This window comes from Mastomys coucha, unplaced genomic scaffold, assembly GCF_008632895.1.
Source record: "Mastomys coucha isolate ucsf_1 unplaced genomic scaffold, UCSF_Mcou_1 pScaffold23, whole genome shotgun sequence".
In the NCBI taxonomy this organism is placed as follows: Eukaryota; Metazoa; Chordata; class Mammalia; order Rodentia; family Muridae; genus Mastomys; species Mastomys coucha.
Genome location: NW_022196906.1, coordinates 72,999,394 through 73,004,650, shown reverse-complemented (window position 1 = coordinate 73,004,650; position 5,257 = coordinate 72,999,394).

Here is a 5,257-nt window from a genome sequence, read left to right as displayed (position 1 = left end):
AGGGAGAGGGAGAGGGAGAGGGAGAGGGAGAGGGAGAGGAAGAGGGAGAGATATTTTTCCACATGTAGTATAAAAAGCATTAAAATGGATAAATTATACCAAGCTAAGTAGGGTTAAATTTAAAACACCTACCACAAATGAAAGGCCTGACACAAAAGGTTGTAACAGCAGTTTGTTGAAACAGCAATAATCAGTTTCTCATGACAAATACCAGGCACAGGGCTGTGGAGGGTATACGTCATGAATAAGAGAGAGCTTCCATCCTCAGGTGGCCTCCATGTCAAGAGCTTCAGCTTGCAGTGTGAGTGCCCCACATGAGCAGTGACAGTTGCATTCAGCAGTTAAATTCAAGCTTCTGAGCAGAAAATGGGGGTAGGCTTTCGTGCTGCCCTCTCGAGGTGTCAGTCAGGGAGAACACCTCCAGGTCACAACAGGTCAGATTTCTTGGAGCAAAGTCATGCACCTAGCTAGAGAGGACCTTGTCCTCAGATAGGAGCAAAATGGGAGGTTTAAAAACTGAAGTGGCATCCTGGGAAGGCCGCTGGTGCCCTCCTTCAGTGTCACGGTAACGTGTTTACCTCAGCTGTGGAATCGCACGTTCTCCATTCCTAAAAGGTCAGGGCTTCGCCTGGATCCTTTCTGAATGAAGAACATAAGAACTGAGACACCTAGCCGGGCGGTGGTGGTGCACGCCTTTAGACCCAGCACTCGGGAGGCAGAGGCAGGTGGATTTCTGAGTTCGAGACCAGCCCACTCGACAGAGTGAGTTCCAGGACAGCCAGGGCTATACAGAGAAACCCTGTCTGGAAAAACCAACCAACCAAACAAACAAACAAACAAAAAAAGAACTGAGATACTCCAGAGCCGTCCCCGGGGGAGCTAAACCACTGGGGTGCTGAGTTCAGGGCAAGAGAAAGGCGGGGATGGGGCCATCTGCACAGAAGCCTTTCTCTCCTGAGTCCCATAGTGACTGAGAAGGCAGTGGGTGGGGCTGTTAGAGACCCTGGCTCCAACTGTGCAGATTTAATGTGCCTGCAGGCCGGCCATTAGCATCAACCTCCCCATCGACCTCACCACTACCCACCCACCACAATTCGGCCCTGACTGTGGTGACTGACAGTCAGCACTCCCTGTACCTCTCTGAAGGCTGTGCAAGTTGCTGACGCTTCTCATTATGTTGCCTATCAATCCAGTCCTGTGGGGTTATAGAGCCATCAGCAAACTGTCTTGCCAAGCAAGGTTGAAGCCAGGTTTTCCACCTTGTAAGGCTAGTATCCTTTTGAATTATGGAATGAAAGGAAATGAGTGAGTTAAGGTCGAGATTGCTCAGAGGAAGGCAAAGCAGGAGGATGAGTTTGAAGCCTAAGTACCCATGTGGAAACACAAATTGGCTTGTCTTTTAATGTGCCCAGCATGTTCTGGGGGTGGGGAGCAAACCCCTCCACACAAAAAACATGTGTATATACATACACAAATATAAACGAATATTGAAAAAATAAACAGAAGCAGAGTGGCGGTTGGGCATGTTTCAGTACTTGGGACACAAGGGGAGGAGGATCTCTGTGAGTTTGAAGCCAGCCTGGTCTACAGAGTGAGTTCTAAGACAGCTGACACTACACAGAAACACTCTGGCTTGAAAAACCAAACCAAACCAAACCAAACCAAACCAAACCAAACCAAACCAAACCACACCAAACCAAACCACACCAAACCAGACCAAACCAAACAAACAATCAGAAGCCCCATGCTGTAGGAAGCTTAGATGAGAGGCTACGAATTTGACTCAGCATTTTAGAGCACCTTACTTGCTTTTGCAAGTAAGAGAACCCAGATTTGGTTTCCAGCACCTATGTATGGTCACTCAGAATGGCCTCTACCTGTAATTCTAGGTGGAACTGTAGTCCCTGGACTCTGCTACCTTTGTCCTCTGTGGACTCTGTTCTAATTTTCACAAACAAGCACACATACCACACACACTTTAAGATAATACAAATAAGGAGTTTGGATCTGGCTTGAACACCAAGCAACCACATCAAAGTCCCCAGGAGTGCTACGGGCATGTCTCACCCAGCCCTCAGTCCAACCCTGTCAACACCAAGGATCTGGACATCTATGTGGAAACATCAGAGGGAAGAAGTTGATCAAATTATTTGAGAATTATTTGTAGGTCTTGTTCCCCAAACTGCAGAAGTTTTTCATGCATTGTATAAAGGAAGAAAAGGCACCTGATTCCCAGCTGGGAAATCTCTCAATTTTAAAAGATGTCCTTGTAATTGCATTATTAAGAAATGTATGATTCAGGGCTCAGGCTTCTCAAATGAGAATAGGACACGTGTGGCAACTATTTATATCGGAAACTTTGAGATGAAAAAAATTCACTATTAACATGATTGAGAGGGATTATTCATAAGCATGGTAAGTTCAAGTGTCAATTCAACTGGATATCCAGTTCTTGATCACAACAGTTATGAGCCTTTTTTGGATTAAAACCACGGTGTTTGGTCAAACGATTAAAGGATGCTTGGAAATGTAGGGATGAAGGATGTGAAATCTCCCATTGTGTGTTACTACGGGATGTGGAGAACTGAAGGAAAGAATGACTGGGCTTTTCCTTAAAGACAGTGACCATTTCCCAGATTTCCAATAATGATGTATACATAAATTTAATTTCAAAATTCTATTTTGTGTGTATGGGTGTTTTGCCTGAATGGGTGAGTGTGCACCATGAGCGTACAATGCCTGAGGAGACCAGAAGAAGGCATTGGATCCCCTGGAACTAGAGATACAGACCAGGTGTCAGGCACCATATGGGTGCTGGCAATAGAACCTACATCCACTGGAAAAGCAGTCGGCACCGTTAACCCTCTCTCTACCCCCAGATATAAAACTGAAAGATGTAGATGAGGGGAGAAGCAGTGGCTTAGAGGTTCAGAACATAGATGTAGGCAAACACCCATGTACATAAAATAAATAATACTTTAAAATTATGTAGATGAGATTTTATTAATAACTGGAGAGTTAAAAACATTGAAAATACATTTTTCAAGTCTTAGAACTGTGGGGGGGAGGCTATTAAAATATACAAAGGTTTTTTAAGATCTGTGGACATGTCAAAGGCTGTTACTGAGAAAGGAGATATTTTCAGAAGACAACCTGAAGCCTTAGGTAATCAGTATTGATGCTTGTAGATGGAAGACATCAGATTGTTAGGGAATAATAGACAGTTCATTGCAGGATCTTGAAGTGGATCTAGCAAATGCAAAAATGCACAGTATGCAAGGCTTGAGGATGGTAGAGGTGAATGGAGTACAACTGAAGGCTGGAGGATAACGCCATCCAGGCAGACCGGCTTGAAGTGAAACCATGACAAACACACAGACAAGAGATAAATTGTTCTTTTCTCAACCCCCAGACTTTTCTTCCTTCCTTTCTTCCTTCCTTCCTTCCTTTCTTCTTTCTTTATTACTTACTTTCTCTCTCTCTCTCTCTCTCTCTCTCTCTCTCTCTCTCTCTCTCTCTCTCTCTTTCTTTCTTTCTTGTATCCTGGGCTTGCTTGCTTTCTATCTTTTTTTTTTCTTTTTGGTTTTTTGAGAGAGTGTTTCTCTGTGTAGTCCTGGCTGTCCTGGAACTCACTCTGTAGACCAGGCTGGCCTCAAACTCAGAAATCCACCTGTCTCTGCCTCCCAAATGCTGGGATTAAAGGCCTGTACCACCACTGCTGGGCACTTTCTTTCTTTCTTTCATTCTTTGTTTCTTTCTTTGTTTCTTTGTTTCTTTCTTTCTTTCTTTCTTTCTTTCTTTCTTTCTTTCTTTCTTTCCTAGATTTATTTATTTGTTACACGTAAGTACACTGTAGCTGTCTTCAGACACTTTTTCTTCTCTCTCCAGCCCGTGCTGGCTCCAGCCCAAAGATTTATTTATTTATTATATGTAAGTACACGGTAGCTGTCTTCAGACACCCCAGAAGAGGGCATCAGATCTCATTATGATTGTGAGCCACCATGTGGTTGCTGGGATTTGAACTCAAGACCTTTGGAAGAGCAGTCTGTGCTCCTAACTACTGAGACATCTCTCTAGCCCTCTTTTTTTTTTTAAGATTTTTTTTAAGATTTATTTTATGTATATGAGTACACTATAGCTGTCTTCAGACACACCAGAAGAGGGCATCGGATCCCTTTACAGATGGTTGTGAGCCACCATGTGGTTGCTGGGAATTGAACTTAGGACCTCTGGAAGGGCAGTCAGTGCCTTTAACCACTGAGGCATCTCTCCAGTTCAGGATTTGTTTATGTAGCCCTGGCTATCCTGGAACTCACTCTGTAGACCAGGATGGCCTTGAACTTACAGAGATCCACCTGCCTCTGCCTCCTGAGTGTTTGAAGTAAAGGCAAGCATCACCACTCCTCCACTCAAAAATGGGTCTTTAATAAAGATTAAATTTTAGTCAGATAATACTTACCAGTTGTATAAAGGACACTGTAAGATTAGTCTACTACAATCCCTGGTGTTTCCATGATGTGTTGAAAAGTACTGAAACAGGTCTCTCCTTTTTTTGGGGGGGGGGGTTTATTTTATTTTTGTTTTTAACACAGGGTTTCTCTTTGTAGCTCTGGTTGTCCTGAATTCCTTTTTATTAATAGAATATTATAAAAATTATAGAAATAATAAAATAAATCTTGAAATTAAAAATTTAGATGATGGGGCTGGAGAGATGGCTCAGTGTTTAAGAGCACTGACTGCTCTTCCAGAGATTCTGAGTTCAATTCCCAGCAACCACATGGTGACTCACAACCATCTGTAATGGGATCTGATGCCCTTTTCTGGTGTGTCTGAAGATAACTACGGCGTATCACGTAAATAAAATAAATAAATAAGTCTTAATAAAATTTTTTAGGTGATTATGAGCCCATGCCATGCTCCTTGAAGGAGACACAGAAACTCCTATCCTGTTCTCACTGGAGTTAATAGGCTTTTCTGAGAGCTCAAAACCGCAACAGACAAATTCCCCATGCTCCCTGGCCAGTAAGATCACTCCATTCTTGGGACCTAAGTATTGAGTCAGGTGGAAGAAAACTGCTAGAATGAGCAGCTTGGTTGTATTCAATGCCCTTTTGCTGAAGGATCTATTCTGAGTTTCAAAGTGGCTATGAATAGACTCTTTTGTATCTCCTCGAGGTTTTAACTTCTGGAGATGAAGTACCCTGCAGGGATCACAGAAGTTCAAAGGTCTACAATAACACAGAATGAGCTAATGAGC